General features: G+C 52.1%; 1 protein-coding gene across 1 annotated transcript in view; it reads right to left on the minus strand.

The window, feature by feature from the left end:
• The window catches only part of PDE10A (phosphodiesterase 10A), a 381,690-nt gene that overhangs the window by 331,718 nt on the left and 33,311 nt on the right, over positions 1 to 16,661 (minus strand). The window lies entirely within an intron of this gene.

Consider the following 16,661-nt stretch of genomic DNA (forward strand, 5'->3'; position numbering starts at 1 on the left):
TCAGAAAGTACCACTTCTTGCCCACTGTTGAGTGCCCAGGGCTTCAACGCTAATGCTATTGAGGAAGGTAGCCATGTATATCATGCAGCTTATACAACTTTAAAGTTTCCCACATTTTAGGAATCAGAAAACAGAAGTTAGAAGGGGGAAGGAGGCGAGACCCTGATACCTCTGCCCCAGACCAGTGAAGGACACAGACTCTCCCTGCAAAGCCTGCCAGGGCTCACAAAGCTGCATGAGCTTGCTTCGGTTTCCATTCCTGCCTGGAAGGTCCTTACCTTACACAACTTTCTTCTGCCTCATCGGCTGATTCTCAGACCTGGCACAGAGCTGCGCATGCAGCAGGTGCTTACAGATTTCTGTGGGGTTTCACAGCCGAGCAGGTCAGGGAAAGCACAGCCGTTAGGAACATGGGGTCTGGAGTCACAGAGCGTGACTTTGATCAGATCATTCCCAGTGCTCACAAATGAGAGAGCAGAAATAAAGCCCCCTTGTGGGACCCTGGAACACAACAGCTCCTCTAAACAATGTTATTGACCTGGGAAGCTATCACCTGGATGTGTGGCAAGCTGTGTCTGAAAAGTAAATTTCTGCATTAATGTTAATTAACCAAACAATTGAGAACCTAGCTGGCACTGCCGGAGTCACAGGCATCTTTCTGCGCCCTAGCCACCCATGCCCCACAGCCACAGTGAGGTAGGAATGCTTCCTCCCATGTCGTCTGCCCGGGCCCTGCCTGATGATGGACTCTCTGGGGGTGCCGGGCCCAGGCGCACCTGCTAATGTGCCGCTGAGGGTCTGCGAAAGCTGGCTGCACAAAGAGTGAGCGACAGCACTACCACCCAGAGGTCCCTCGCTCCAATCCAAAATGACAGCTAAGCCATCGGTCTGTCCAGCCCCTCTCACTGTGGGCGTAGCCACCTCACACCCCCATTTCCTCGAAAGCAAAACACAATCCCCAAAAAGCACTGACACGAGTTTCTGTAAGAAATCCTACCACCGTGTTTGTACTGGATGAGGTTTGTTTCACAGAGATCCTGTATTGCTTAGGTCCTCCGATCTCCTTCATTCCAAATCAACCCTTTCTCAGCCTGTTAAACAACTTCACTGCTTCCGTTTGACCATCACCCCGCCATCAGGCATGCTGCAGACATCAGAATCTGATGGCCAGTACGGAGCAGTGACCTCCCCCGCTGTACCGGCACAGCCCTCACACCCCTTTCTCCTTCGTACTGGAACACACCCATCATCACCACACAGATCACTGTATGCCAAACAGTGATCATCAACCGGACAGAAGACTATCCACGCTAAACACCTTGAGAAATGTAAAACAGAGCAAACAAGACGCACGCTGCCCAGAGGATAAAAGAAAGTGCGAAACACCTGTGACTCCCTCGACTCCCAAGGACACCACCCTTCCCCAAAACGACAGTGTGCAAGCAAACATCGGAACGCTCTGCTCCTCGTTAGCACACAGGTTTCTAGTTCTCACACTAGAAGATGTGAGAAATGAACATGAATACGGAAATGACTACTGAAATAGCCCCCGAAGTACCTTTTCTGGCTAGCGTCGCATCTCACTGTAATTCCTTCATGATTAACTATAAAATTATCTAGGCATTCATACAAAAACTAAAATCTAACCATTCCAACTACTGTGGCATAAATTCAAACACATTATCCACAAATCAAATGCGAATAATTAAGAAAGTCCTTTATTACACTAGCAATCAAAATTAATGTTTAAAGATGAAAAACACAGGGCCGGCACTGTGGCGTAGCAGGTAAAGCTGCCCGCCTGCAGTGCCGCCATCTCATATGGGCGCCAGTTTGAGTCCCAGCTGCTCTACTTCCAATCCAGCTCTCTGCTATGGCTTGGGAAAGCAGTGGAAGATAGGCCAAGTCCTTGGGCTCCTGCACCCACCTGGGAGACCCAGAAGAAGCTCCTGGCTCCTGGCTCTGGGTCGGCTCAGCTCAGGCTGTTGCAGCCATTTGGGGCCAATGGAAGACATCTCTCTCTCTCTCTCTCTCTCTCTCTCTCTCTCTCTCTCTCTGCCTCTCTGTGACACTGCATTTCAAATAAATAAATAAGTCTTAAAAAAAAACACATTCAATATGACAAAGAAAACAAAAACCCAAAAGGATATTCTCTCTTCAATTAGAAGATAGTTTCTCTTTTGCATTTACCAATTTTCCTTTGTCCAGGCACACTTTACACTGAAAAACAAATCTGTTTCTATCCCTTATACCACGTGATGGAATAGATGGTGATGTTGCTTTCCTAGAAGAAGCTGTTTTTTGAAGAGCGATGCTGTACATTCTTTTGCACGCATCTTGATATTCTTTAATGTATCACACCGCACGATCCAGTACCCAGTGAACCAAGCACCTTCTTGATGATAGTCAAGAAATTGCCTATTTGTGGTCATGGAAGAACCATACTATTGTAGGAGTTGTGAAACTTACTATTCCAAACTAGGAGTGCACTCTCCTAATGGTAGTCAGTATACAGCCCTGACGTCCACTTCCAGAAGGCAACGTAAACGTGGACAACCAAGGACTGCCTCAAGTGCCAGCCACGCTGCAGCCTTACTGCCCGGTCTTCAGCGTCAGAGCCCTACACTGACCACTGACACAACACATTACTCTTACCTGCCTCTACTTACCTGTCTAGCAAGTACCAAAGAGCCAGCTGCCCCACACTGAGCTCCACATCTCCCTCCCTGAGCCTGCTCCCTGTGCACTGCCCACTCACCTGCACTGGCCTGAACTGGAGGCCCCCCTGGGACCCCAGCTCAAGCTCACATGCCTGCAACATACAGCCATAATCCCCACGTTGTGCTAAGAATGCCACCCAGACATCTCTCATGCGACCCCACTGCTTTCATTAACTGCTAGCTGATACACGCTCCGCTGGAGTATCCCACCCCTCTGCCAGCTGTTCTCCGCCTCCAGTTCTTCCTCTCCAGACCACTGTTCGTAAGGGCCAAGGTCATCCACGTGCCATGCTAACTGAATGCTCTTCTCCGCACGCCCATCCAGTCGAGAAGCCTCCGGGCAGCGGATCCCGAATCCCCTCCCAGCTCCTCCCCACCACCAGCTCCCTGCTGTCTTCCTGCAGGCACAGGGGCTGTGTCGACCCCAGGATGTGCCACACACGCATGCATCACACCTGGCACCACACACGCCCTCCTGCAGCCCTGCCTCTGCCCCAGCCAGGTAAACTCCTCGTGGTTTATCACTTGGACAGCACTAACTCCACGCCTCACTTGGACACCACTAACTCCAGGCAAGTTTCTCCCCAACACAGCAAGCCTGGGTTATAGGTGTTCACCCGGATCCTCCAGCAAAGAAGGTTTATAGCTGTCATAGCTACAGCATCTAGCAGAGTTCCTGGCACATAGTAGGCAGTCAGCGACAATTTGCACAAATGAGTAAATGACTTGAAATGCAGGAAATATTTATAAATCCCTAGACAGGCTCAGTGACTCTTGACCAAGCTGATCGCAGGAACCATTCCTTGCAAAGTGTTATGATACAATAAGAATGCAGGCGAAATGTCAGACTCAATGCACAGAATTTACAGAAATACACAGAAGATAAACAGTTTAAATCCAGTCACTATGTTCAAATAAAACAATTAGGTGGCTAAGTCATAACAATTAGGTGAAATCTATCTTTTTTATATTTTGGTTTTTTTAAAGATTTTTTTTTTATTTATTTGAAAGACAGAGTTACACAGAGAGGTAGAGACAGAGAGAGAGGTCTTCCATCCGCTGGTTCACTCCCCAATGGGCCGCAATGGCCAGAGCTGCGCTGATCCAAAGCCAGGAGCCAGGAGCTGCTTCTGGGTCTCCTACATGGGCGCAGGGACCCAAGGACTTGGGCCATCTTGCACTGCTATCCCAAGCCATAGAAGAGAGCTGGATCAGAAGAGGAGCAGCTGGGACTAGAACCAGCGCCCATATGGGATGTCGGCACTTCAGGTCAGAGGTTTTAACCCACTATGCCACAGAGCTGGCCCCAGAAATCTATCATTTTTAAATCTATTTTCTTAAAACAGGTTTTATTCATATACTCTCCAAAAACTCTGTCAAACGTTTCTGATACCAAACTGGTGAAAGTTAAGTCTGGATTTTTTTTTTTCCATGTGCAACAAACAGAAGCAAGAGGCAAAGATTATCTACTTACGATGAAAGAAAGTGGGTGTTTTCACTTTGTTGGGTTTTTTTTGTTTTAAGATGAGTTTTAGGGATAAAGCATTATATTTGTGAATCTGAGATCCTTTTGAAAATGAGAGATATCAAAATATTTGAAGAAAATGTGGTCAGATTCAGTTAATGTTAATTCCACTGGGTTACCACGCAGTGTACTTCACACTGATGCTGCCTTCTCTCGGAGCCTGGCTCAGTTTCTGCTCTGAGCTAACGCCAGTTCCCGTTTGTGGTCACTTTCATTCTCTGGCCACTGTGATCTGACCTCATGCTCTTAGTGGGTTTGCAGCATTGCAGGGGAATGCATGAATCCACACCCTTTAGACCAGAACAGAGGGTGAGAAAGCAAAATCCGTTTTCATTGATTCACACTTGATACTCTGAAAACCAGACTGTTACCCACAAACTCAAATTTGTTTTCTTCCGTTTTACACCTGACTTACAGTTTGGAAATACTGACTTTCTAGAAAGTTGTTTAAACCCAATTTCCTCTTCTCTTCTTTTCCATCTGCACAAAGGCGTTTTCCAAGGCAGATGTGTTTTAATTCCCTATGAGTGTTAAAATCCACACATCTACTGTCCTTACCCAGAATCCAATCAGGAGACAATTCACAGAATTATTCTAGGAATGAGTGCTCCATCGCAGCAAAGCCTGGTTTGAACAGGGGTGCCATCCCCTGGCCACATTTAGCAAGGAGACACTACCAGTGCCAGGGGCTTCATGAAGCAACTGCGCCTTCTCAGGCAAGCGTAAAACCACTTAGTAAACTTGCCTTTAAAAAGTTCACGCATCCCCCAGGCTGCAGTCACTCCCTAAGGAGACCATTTCCTTCAGGCAGCCAGCCTACGGGAGGAGCCATCTGCAGACTTTTCTCCAGTCTCCTCGTGTTCACCAGACCTCACAACACACAGGTTGCATGGGGAACAGACAGTGGTATAGCCACATGCACTGGCTTGGATGCTAAATTAACATCCTACTGGCCAATGATTATCCAGCTACTGAATTTCAAAGTCTAGTTTCCTTCTGGCACAAATGAATTATTTTGTTAATAGACAACTTACTACAATCAGTTTGTACCGAGTCCAAAAACTCGGGTAGGAAAACGCAGTACAGGTTCCTGCACAAATAAAAGAAAACAGAGCTGATCTCCGATCAGCAGAGAGAAAGGCACATGACACTGCACACCAAGGAGTTCCCACAGAAGACTTCAAAATGTACACAAAAGTTTTAGAACAGAGAATTTCTCAGTTGATTTCAGTGAAAATATTTCTAATTGCATCGCCAAACGTGTCTTCAACGTACTCAGAATGAGTCAATGCTATTTCTGTGATATACGTGGAATCCTGTTAATTCTGTATTGTATGGCTACAATCAAAGCTATGGGCATAAATCCAAGAAAATATATCTTAATGTTAAAGATACTCGCAGTGACAAAGGAGAGACTCCAATTTTCTCAAGGGCGCAGTCCCTCCTCCAATGCGGTCACCTTCAACCTCTGAACACCGACTGTAGGAGCAGTGCTCGGACAAGCCCAGGAGAACAGAGCCCATTTGCTCCTAGAGAAGGAAGAGCTACTTCCTATCACCTGACCCCATTAGGCAAGTGACCCCTGCAAAGGCCACACAATCAAGGAAGCCATGTCCAAACAGCAGGAAGAGGGGCCGCTGTGGGAATCACAACACCTACCTCAGGGTCAGCACATTTAATTGTAACATGCACCAGCTGAAGTCGGCCACTACGGCTGACCCTGGTGATAGCTGCAGTGCGCAGGAAGGCAGGCAGGCCTGGCACCGGGGTGAGCGACTACCCCTGTCTGCCCGGGACTGTCACTGCTGAGACAGGAAGTCCGGGGGTCAGCCTCACCTGCACGGCCCTGACTGAGCAGACGGAGGTCACCAACGCAAAATCAACCGCACAGGCGGGACAAGCCGGGCTCGCCTCACGCCCGAGGACCGCCATGCAGTCCAACAACCTCAGCAGAGCGGCAGCCACAGCGAAGTCTCCACTCAGAAACCAAGGCTGCCGGTCCCCAAACAAAGCACAGGCGTTAACTACACGGGAGGAAACGTGACCAGTGAAACAAGCAGAGAAGACAGAGTGACGCCGCCTAAACATTATTAAACATACGTGTGTGCGTGCCCTCGAACTCTCCCACAGACAGCTTCAGTCCACGACAGACCGCACGTGTGACGGCAGCCATGAAGCTGCCCAGTGCACTCCGTGGTGGTGGCGCCGTGAACCTTCCCAGCTCGGCATCCCTCAGATACCAGCCAGGGGCAAGCAGTGCCCGGCTGTCAGTCTTTGCTGTGGCTTGTTTAAATGTGTATTTGCTAAACGGGAAAATGACGATACCTAAGGAAAGCACCTGATCTCATGGAGTTTGTAGAAACCGGGAGGTTTCTGCTTTGTTTTTGTTTTTTTCTTTAACTTTGTATACCAAAAACTTAACAGACTACCCAGGTGGAATAGAAAGGGGAGGAATTTGCTGCCCAGTAGCAATTCTGGGGTCTAAACTTTGAGCCTGACACTGCCATCCACCGCACCCTTGTATATCCAACCACCACAAAGAGCTGGCAGCCACACTGGCATGCGCCTCAGCACCCACAGGTGCACCCCCAGCTGCGACTCACGTACACACGCCCTCTCTCCTTCAGGAGTCACGGTCTGTGTGAAGGAAGGCCCAGTCACACGAAGGAAGGGAGGATCGGAGCCAGCAGGCAAAGATCGCCCGGCCCTGTCCACGCGGGCAGCCTCCAAGATCGAGTTCTGGGAAACCCCCCACCCCAGACAGCATGTGCTGGACTCCAGCCAAGGGCAGCTCGTTCAGTTCCATGACAGCATCGTCCCTGCTCATCTCTGCTCCCCTTGTCCTGGCTTCCGCTCCTCTCCCAAGTGAGCTTGGTCCATGCCAGAGGCAAAGCTAAAGGTGCAAACCCTTAGAGGAAACATGACAGATGAAATGGATTGAGGGAGTACTGGATAAAGGAGGAAGGGCAGCCGTGTTAGAAGGTAGCCAGAGGAGCCCTGAGGATATGGGCTAGAGTGGGCTCGTCCCCGGTCAGACTGCAAGCAACAAGTGAGGCTGGAATCAAGGGTGTAAGCTCCGCAATGGGACAAACCTGTGTGCTCACCCAGCACAGAGTGCCCAGGACGGGCTGCCGGGACTTTGTGTGTGCGTCACCATCTGGATCTCAGGGCACAATAAGACTTGGTTAGAGGATACAGTTAACAAGCACCCGGTCTGCGAGGGGTTTGCCCACTCCCATATCAGAGTGCCTGGGATTCAGCTCTCTGCTAACACATCCTGGGACCAGGATGACCACTCGAGGACTTGGGTCCATGACACCCATGCAGAAGACCCAGATGGAGTTCCTGGCTCCTGACCTCGTCCTGGTCCAGCCCCGGCTTTTATGGACATTTGGAGAATAAACCAATGGATGAAAGATCTCTATCTATCACTCTTTCAAGTAAATAAACTTTTTTAAAAAGGTATCACCCAGTCTTTCATGACACAATAACTAATTCTGCACCAACTTTCAAGGTCTCAACCTACAGTAAGACAGATTTCTGACATGAGGACTCTTCTCCAAAGAAGCTGTGAAAACAGGCCGGCGATGTGGCTCAATAGGTTCTAGTACCAGTCGGGGCGCCGGATTCTGTCCCGGTTGCCCCTCTTCCAGGCCAGCTCTCTGCTATGGCCCAGGAGGGTAGTGGAGGATGGCCCAAGTCCTTGGGCCCTGCACCCACATGGGAGACCAGGAGAAGCAGCTGGCTCCTGGCTTCGGATCAGCGTGGTGTGCCGGCTACAGCGGCCATTGGAGGGTGAACCAACGTCAAAAGGAAGACCTTTCTCTCTGTCTCTCTTTTTCTCACTGTCCACTCTGCCTGTCCAAAAAAAAAAAAAAAAAAGAAGAAGCAGCAGCTGTGAAAACGTTTCAGTCGGCCCTGCTCCGACCCCTCAGTCCCCTCCACTGGGGGTTTTACTCCTGTCAATCCCTGTCATCTAAGTACAAACTGCAGACGCAGGGCCAGTCTCTGTGCTCACAGGATAGTGACACCAAACACAGCAGACAGTGCTTACTCGTGTGTCAATTTCCCGGTATCCCACAAGACCCCAGGAGTGTGTGAGGAGGGGAAGGGATGATGGGTGGTAGAAACTGAAGAGAAAAATATGTCCTCTGAATGAAGGTATCAGAATGGTACCTGAATGAAGTATCTTGAGACACCACAAAGTTGAGCAATTTCTTGCCAGTCTTGCACCTACTGAAGCCACAAAGTGTACCTGAGGGGGTAGGAATGGTGGAGTGCTATATAGAGCACGGAGGACACAGGAAAACAGAAGTGTGAGTGTATAGACTGGACCTTGTGTAACAGGGGCAGCGTCTACACAAAGACTGGACATGGAGTGACAGGGACAACGTCTACACACAGGGACTGGATGTGGTGTGACAGGGGACAGCGTCTACAAAGGGACTGGACGTGATGTAACAAGGGACAGCGTCTACATAAGGGACTGGACGTGGTGTGATGGGGGACAGTGTCTACACAGTGACTGGACGTGGTGTGACAGGGACAGCATCTACACAGTGACAGGATGTGTGTGACAGGGACAGCGTCTACACAGTGACTGAACATGGTGTGACAAGGGACAGCGTCTACATAAGGGACTGGACGTGGTGTGATGGGGGACAGCGTCTACACAGACTGGACATAGTGTGACAGACGACAGCGTCTCCACTCAGACTGGATGGGTGTGACAGGGGACAATGTCTACACGAGGACTAGATGTGGTGTGACAAGGGACAGCGTCTACACAAACTGGACATGGTGTGACAGAGGACAGCGAATCCACTCAGACTAGACATGGTGTGACAGGGGACAGCGTCTACACAGGGACCGGACGTGGTGTGACCGGGGACAGCGTCTACACAGGGACCGGACGTGGTGTGACAGGGGAGTGTCTACACAGGGACTGGACATGGTGTGACACGGACAGCGTCTACACAGGGACTGGATACAGTGCGACAGGAGACAGTATCTTCACTCGGACTGGATACAATGTGACAGAGGACAGCGTCTACACAGTGACAGGATGTGGTGTGACAGGGACAGCGTCTACACAGTGACAAAACGTGGTGTGACAGGGACAATGTCTACACAGTGACAGGATGTGGTGTGACAGGGACAGCATCTACACAGTGACAGGATGTGGTGTGACAGGGACGTCTACACAGTGACAGGACGTGGTGTGACAGGGACAGCGTCTACAAGGGACTGGACGTGGTGTGACAGGGACAGCGTCTACACAGGGACAGGATGTGGTGTGACAGGGACAGCGTCTACACAGGGACAGGACGTGGTATGACAGGGACAGCGTCTACACAGTGACAGGATGTGGTGTGACAGGGACTGCGTCTACACAGGGACAGGACGTGATGTAACGAGGGACAGCGTCTACACAGGGATTGGACATGGTGTGACAGAGGACAGCGTCTACACATGTATTCAGAGGCAGGGGCTGAGCAAGGCTGGCTGCTGCTTGCTGTGGTGCCCAGTACAGGAGAGCCAGGACTGACTGGGTAGCAAAGTTTTAGAAGACTTTCATCAAGTTAATCTGGTCAGTGTGAGAGGTTACATTGATTTTTCAGTCCAGTAAAACAAAACGAAACAAAGAACTACACATTTCAAAGACACAATCAAAACATTTAGCAAACTCATTTTAAAAAATGGCATTGGTGTATCAGTAAATCCTCATGTAGAAAAACTTAAGTTTAAAAAAAATAAACTAAGCTTCTTAAAGTATTGTTTATGATGCGAAATTTAAGACGGTCAAAAGTTTCTAGAAAAGAAAAACACGTTTTGCTCTCCAAGATCTCCAACAGGTCCTATGAGGTCCACATTGTCAGTAAAGAAACAGCAGACACTGAGGCCCAGGACCACACCCCCAATGCACAAGCCACCTGCCCTCGTTTTCTGTCCTAACTATTGCTTCCGACCGACTGACAAATCACTTCCCTAAGCCGTTTCCTATCTCAGCGTGGTAATTACTTTTCTGTCACTTTGGCCATGCTGCCCAGGGGCTTGGTCAGTCACCAGGGGAGGCGCGGCTAGGTGTTTATTCAGTGTGACCAACACTGCAGTCAGCCAGCACTGAGCACAGCGGATGACCCTGTAGGCGTGAGGGGCCCCATCCAATCTGTGGAAGGCCTGGTTGGCAAACACTGAGATCTTCCCGGGAAGAAGGATCCCTCCTCGAGACTGCAACCTGGAAACCCACTGTAGCTTGCAGGCTGCTGCTCCACAGAGCTCACTCATCCAGGCACAAACAGGTGCATGAGCGCACGCGCACGCGCACACACACACGTCTGTCAGCCTCCTCCAGGGGTTGGCTCTGGGACATCCTGTGGACACCAGAGTCCTCACTCAAGCCCCTTGTATGAAAAGGCTCCAATGTCTGGCATTCTGACCCAGCAGGTTAGGCCAGACATGGGCCTCCCATATCATAGCACCAAGTCTAAGTCCTGGTGACTGCTTCCAGTCCAGCTTTGTGCTAGTACCACCTGGGAGGCAGAAGATGATGGTTCAAGTGTCTGGGACCCTTTTACCCACAAGACACCCAAATGGAATTCTGGGCTGCTGGCTTTGGCCTGGCCCAGCCCTAGCCATTGTATTGTATTGTATTGGAAGATCTCTCTCTCTCTCTCTCTCCCTCCCTCCCTCCCTCCCTCCCTCTGTCCCTCTCTGCCTTTCAAGTAGAAGAAAACATTCTTTTTAAAATGACACAGTATTTACCTATAACCTCCACACATCCACCCATATACTTTAAATCTCTAAATTACTTATGAAATCTAAGACAAGGGCTCTTCAACAAGTTTGTGGGAAATGTGTATCATAACAAGACTGTATATAGATTTTTGCATAAATACATATTTTAATTCCATTTTTCAACAAACTTTTTTTAAAGATTTATTTATTTATTCGAAAGTCAGAGTTACACAGAGAGAGGAGAGGCAGAGAGAGAGAGGTCTTCCATCCTATGGCTCACTCCCTAATTGGCAAAAACGACCGGAGCTACGCCGATCTGAAGCCAGAAGCCAGGAGCTTCTTCCAGGTCTCCCACGTGGGTACAGAGGCTCAAGGACTTGGGCCATCTTCTGCTTTCCCAGGCCATAGCAGAGAGCTGGATCAGAAGTGGAGCAGCTGGGACACGAACCAGTGCCCATATGGGATGCCGGCACTGCAGGCCAGGGCATTAACCCGCAGCAAAACAGTGCCGGTCCCTCCACAAACTTTTTGAAGTACCCTTATACAATACAAATAGTTGTTATACTTCATTGTTTAGGGAGTGATGATAACAAAGACTATGTTTAAGTGCAATTTTTTTAACATTTTGCACCCAAGGTTGACTGACTACACAGATGCAGAACATGTGGATAAGGAAAGAAAACGGTATACACACACAGGTACACAGATACAGTTATCAAAAAGTGTGTCCAGTAAAAGTGCACGCTAGAAGGAAACTCTGTGAAGAAAGAAAACTGTTTATGATCAGCTTCTACACCGAGGGACTCTATCCTGTCCTGTGTCTTTGAACCTGATGCAGGAATTGCTGAGAGACATAGAGGGAGGGAGAAGAGACCAAAGAAACGTAAACACTCTAAAAAGCAAATTCCAGAAACCTAACTAAGGGAAGCACGTGTTTGAAACATAAACTTCTGAGACAGACATTGGTCAGTGGTTAAGATGCTTCATGGGAGGCCCACATCTCACATCAGAGTGCCAGGGTTCGAGCCTCGGCTCTGCTCCCAGTGGATGAGATCTCTCTCTCTCTCTCTCCACCCCCTTCCTCCCTCCCTCCCTCTCAAATAAATAATGTAAATAATGTTTTTCTTAAAATAAATTATAAACTTTAAAACACAGTCTAAAATTACTGATATGCAGGCTTACCTAAAGGACCACGCACCTCAGAGACCAGTGTCCTGGTGTCCCGGTCGCACTGGCTGTGGCCAGCAGAGCAGTCCCTGAACTTCAGGAGCCCACGTGTGCTCTCCCTCCCCCTCCACCTCCCCCACGGCCAAGTGGCTTCTTGCAGAAACCCCCGTCCTGCTCCTGATGCAGGGGTGGGTGTTTCCCACGTTCTCCTCACTCCCTATTCTTCTGTAACGCCTCTGAAACACCTGTCTACTCCAGGAACTCGTACCCCTCTGTGCCACTCACCTGCTGCCTCTGTCCCCCAAGTTCCCGCCGGGAAAGGGCCTGTGCCCCCCAGCCCGCTCTGCGTCTGTCACCCACCACCTCTGCGTCCATGTCACTTCCCCTGCTTCCTGGATGCAACACCTGACCAGTCTGAGTCAGGCTCATTCTCCTCTTGGGACTTTCTCACAAGAACGGTCCCTCCTCCGGCCAGGCCCTCACAGCCTCAGCCCTGCTCTCCCAGGCTAGCCCCGGCAAAGGCTCCTGCAGCCTCTAGCCCGCTCCTCCAGGCTAGCCCTGGAAAAGGCTCCTGCAGCCTCAGGCCCGCTCCTCCAGGCTAGCCCCGACAAAGGCTCCTGCAGCCTCAGGCCCGCGCTCCCAGGCTAGCCCCGGCAAAGGCTCCTGCAGCCTCGGGCCTGCTCTCCCAGGCTAGCCCCGACAAAGGCTCCTGCAGCCTCAGGCCCGCTCTCCCAGGCTAGCCCCGGCAAAGGCTCCTGCAGCCTCTGGCCCGCTCCTCCAGGCTAGCCCTGGCAAAGGCTCCTGCAGCCTCAGGCCCACTCTCCCAGGCTAGCCCCAGCAAAGGCTCCTGCAGCCTCGGGCCCGCGCTCCCAGGCTAGCCCCAGCAAAGGCTCCTGCAGCCTCGGGCCTGCTCTCCCAGGCTAGCCCCGACAAAGGCTCCTGCAGCCTCAGGCCCGCTCTCCCAGGCTAGCCCCAGCAAAGGCTCCTGCAGCCTCGGGCCCGCTCTCCAAGGCTAGCCCCGGCAAAGGCTCCTGCAGCCTCAGGCCTGCGCTCCCAGGCTAGCCCTGGCAAAGGCTCCTGCAGCCTCGGGCCCGCACCTCCAGGCTAGCCCTGGCAAAGGCTCCTGCAGCCTCGGGCCCGCTCTCCAAGGCTAGCCCCGGCAAAGGCTCCTGCAGCCTCTAGCCCGCTCCTCCAGGCTAGCCCTGGCAAAGGCTCCTGCAGCCTCGGGCCCGCACCTCCAGGCTAGCCCTGGCAAAGGCTCCTGCAGCCTCGGGCCCGCGCTCCCAGGCTAGCCCCGGCAAAGGCTCCTGCAGCCTCGGGCCCGCTCTCCAAGGCTAGCCCCGGCAAAGGCTCCTGCAGCCTCTAGCCCGCTCCTCCATGCTAGCCCTGGCAAAGGCTCCTGCAGCCTCGGGCCCGCTCTCCAAGGCTAGCCCCGGCAAAGGCTCCTGCAGCCTCGGGCCTGCTCTCCAAGGCTAGCCCTGGCAAAGGCTCCTGCAGCCTCTAGCCCGCTCCTCCAGGCTAGCCCTGGCAAAGGCTCCTGCAGCCTCAGGCCCGCTCCTTCAGGCTAGCCCTGGAAAAGGCTCCTGCAGCCTCGGGCCTGCTCTTCCAGGCTAGCCCCGGCAAAGGCTCCTGCAGCCTCAGGCCCGCTCTCCCAGGCTAGCCCTGGAAAAGGCTCCTGCAGCCTCGGGCCCGCTCTCCCAGGCTAGCCCTGACAAAGGCTCCTGCAGCCTCGGGCCCGCTCCTCCAGGCTAGCCCCGGCAAAGGCTCCTGCAGCCTCAGGCCCGCTCTCCCAGGCTAGCCCCGGCAAAGGCTCCTGCAGCCTCAGGCCCGCTCCTTCAGGCTAGCCCTGGAAAAGGCTCCTGCAGCCTCGGGCCTGCTCCTCCAGGCTAGCCCCGGCAAAGGCTCCTGCAGCCTCGGGCCCGCTCTCCAAGGCTAGCCCTGACAAAGGCTCCTGCAGCCTCGGGCCCGCTCCTCCAGGCTAGCCCCGGCAAAGGCTCCTGCAGCCTCGGGCCCGCGCTCCCAGGCTAGCCCCGGCAAAGGCTCCTGCAGCCTCAGGCCCGCTCTCCAAGGCTAGCCCTGACAAAGGCTCCTGCAGCCTCGGGCCTGCTCTCCCAGGCTAGCCCTGGCAAAGGCTCCTGCAGCCTCGGGCCCGCTCCTCCAGGCTAGCCCTGGCAAAGGCTCCTGCAGCCTCAGGCCCGCGCTCCCAGGCTAGCCCCGGCAAAGGCTCCTGCAGCCTCGGGCCTGCTCTCCAAGGCTAGCCCTGGAAAAGGCTCCTGCAGCCTCAGGCCTGCTCCTCCAGGCTAGCCCTGGCAAAGGCTCCTGCAGCCTCAGGCCCGCTCTCCCAGGCTAGCCCTGGCAAAGGCTCCTGCAGCCTCAGGCCCGCTCCTCCAGGCTAGCCCCGGCAAAGGCTCCTGCAGCCTCAGGCCCGCTCTCCCAGGCTAGCCCCGGCAAAGGCTCTTGCAGCCTCAGGCCCGCACTCCCAGGCTAGCCCCAGCAAAGGCTCCTGCAGCCTTGGGCCTGCTCCTCCAGGCTAGCCCTGGCAAAGGCTCCTGCAGGAGGTCTCTCCCTCCCCATCCACCATCTTACAACGTTTCCTGCTTCAGGCCATTCCCTCGTTCAGAACTCTCATTGAGCAAACGTTTTCCTTCACTTTCCACTTTGACCTGAACGTTCAATCATCAGATGACACAAGCAAATTCATGAGCTTATGACTTTAATTTTGAGAACCAAGGCTGCTTTTCTATTCCGTTTTCATTTACTAACTCTGACTTGAATACATATATCCTATAGTATTTTTTTCTCTCTCTCCTACTCTCTCCCAAAACCTCAGATTCTCACAAAAACTAAATCCAGTGCAAAATTCTACCCCCAGGCCAGTGTTGTGGCACACCTCTGTCAAGCCGCCATGGCAACACCAGTATGCTGTCTCAGAGCACCAGTCCAAGCCCTGGCTGCTCCACTTGTGATCCAGCTCCCTGCTAAGGTACCTGAGAAAACAGCAGAGGATGGGGTAAGTGTTTGAGCCCCTGACGCCCACGCGGGAGACCCGGATAATGTTTCAGTCTCCTGGTGACCCAGCTCTGATTGTTGCAGCCATCTGGGGAGTGGACCAGCAGGTGGGAAGATCTCCCCCCCCCATCACTCTGCCTTTCAAATAAAATAAATAAATCCATTATAATCAGGGCCATCGTTGTGGCATAACAGGTTAAGTTATTGTCTGTGATGTAGGCATCGGAAACGGGTGCTGGATTGAGTCCCAGCTGCTCCATTCCAATCCAGCTCTCCACTAATGTGCCTTGGAAAGCAGCGGAAGATGCCTGAGCTCTTGGGTCCCTGCACCCACATGGAAGACCCAGATGTAGGTCCTGGCTCCTGACTTCGGCCTGGGCCAGCCATTGCTGCCATTTGAGGAGTGGACTAGCGGATGGATCATCTCATCTCAATTTCTCTTTAACTCTTTCAAATAAATAAAATAAATCTTTAAAAAAATATAGAAACCGGGGCCAGCACTGTGGAGTAGCAGGTAAAGCCTCCGGCTGCACTGCCGGCATCCCATATGAGTGCCGGTTCATGTCCTGGCTGCTCCACTTCCAATCCAGCTCTCTGCTATGGCCTAGAAAAGCAGTAGAAGGGGGCCCAAGTCCGTGGGCCCCTGCACCTGCGTGGAAGACCCGGAAGAAGCTCCTGGCTCATGGCTTCAGATCGGCCCAGCTCTGGCCTTTGTGGCCAATTAGGGAGTGAACCAGCAGATGGAAGACCTCTCTCTCTCTCTCTCTCTCTCTCTGCCTCTCCTCCTCTCTCTGTGTAACTCTTTCAAATAAATAAATAAATGTTTTTAAAAAATAGAGAGACCTTGAATAGATGCTGTTTATTACCAGCTTAGGAGTTTTAAGTCCTAACTTTGTTTAACTGAATCACTAACCATTCATTGATTCATTCATAAAAAGTGTACTGAGCACCTACTCCATCCCAGGCATCACCACAGGCACTGGGGATAGCACACAGGGAATTTAAAAAACCTTTGTTCCTGTCCACACAGAGCTTACAGAGCCAGGACAGATGCCGGAAGGGCCAGGCCGAGAGCAGCGGCAACAGGCGGTGAGGACTGGTGGAGCTGGAGGCGAGCAGATCTGCTGGCAGGTGGAGGGTAGGGCAGGGAGAGTCAGGACCTCACAGAGCTGGGCCCCAGCAATCTTCCGAGGACAGAGGACTGACAAGTTGAGGGTCCAAGCTCAGGGCTAGGTTTGAACAAGTTCAGATACCTAATTTTGAATGAAAATGCAGAATAAATGGTTTGAAAGGTAAAGTTTGTGGATGAACTTGAGAATGGTGAAAACAGATGAAAACCAGGTGGTGGTGTGCAAAGGGCAGGAGGCCTGGGCCCTGCAGCCTCCCAGCTGCTGGAGGCCGAGCTGAGGAGGAGCCACCAGCCTTGTCAAACGCTACCCACAGAAAGCCAATCCCCAGCTCTTGCCTTGCCGGGAGGAAAAGTCTCAGATCAGGGAGGGACT

This window comes from Lepus europaeus, chromosome 3 (assembly GCF_033115175.1).
Source record: "Lepus europaeus isolate LE1 chromosome 3, mLepTim1.pri, whole genome shotgun sequence".
In the NCBI taxonomy this organism is placed as follows: Eukaryota; Metazoa; Chordata; class Mammalia; order Lagomorpha; family Leporidae; genus Lepus; species Lepus europaeus.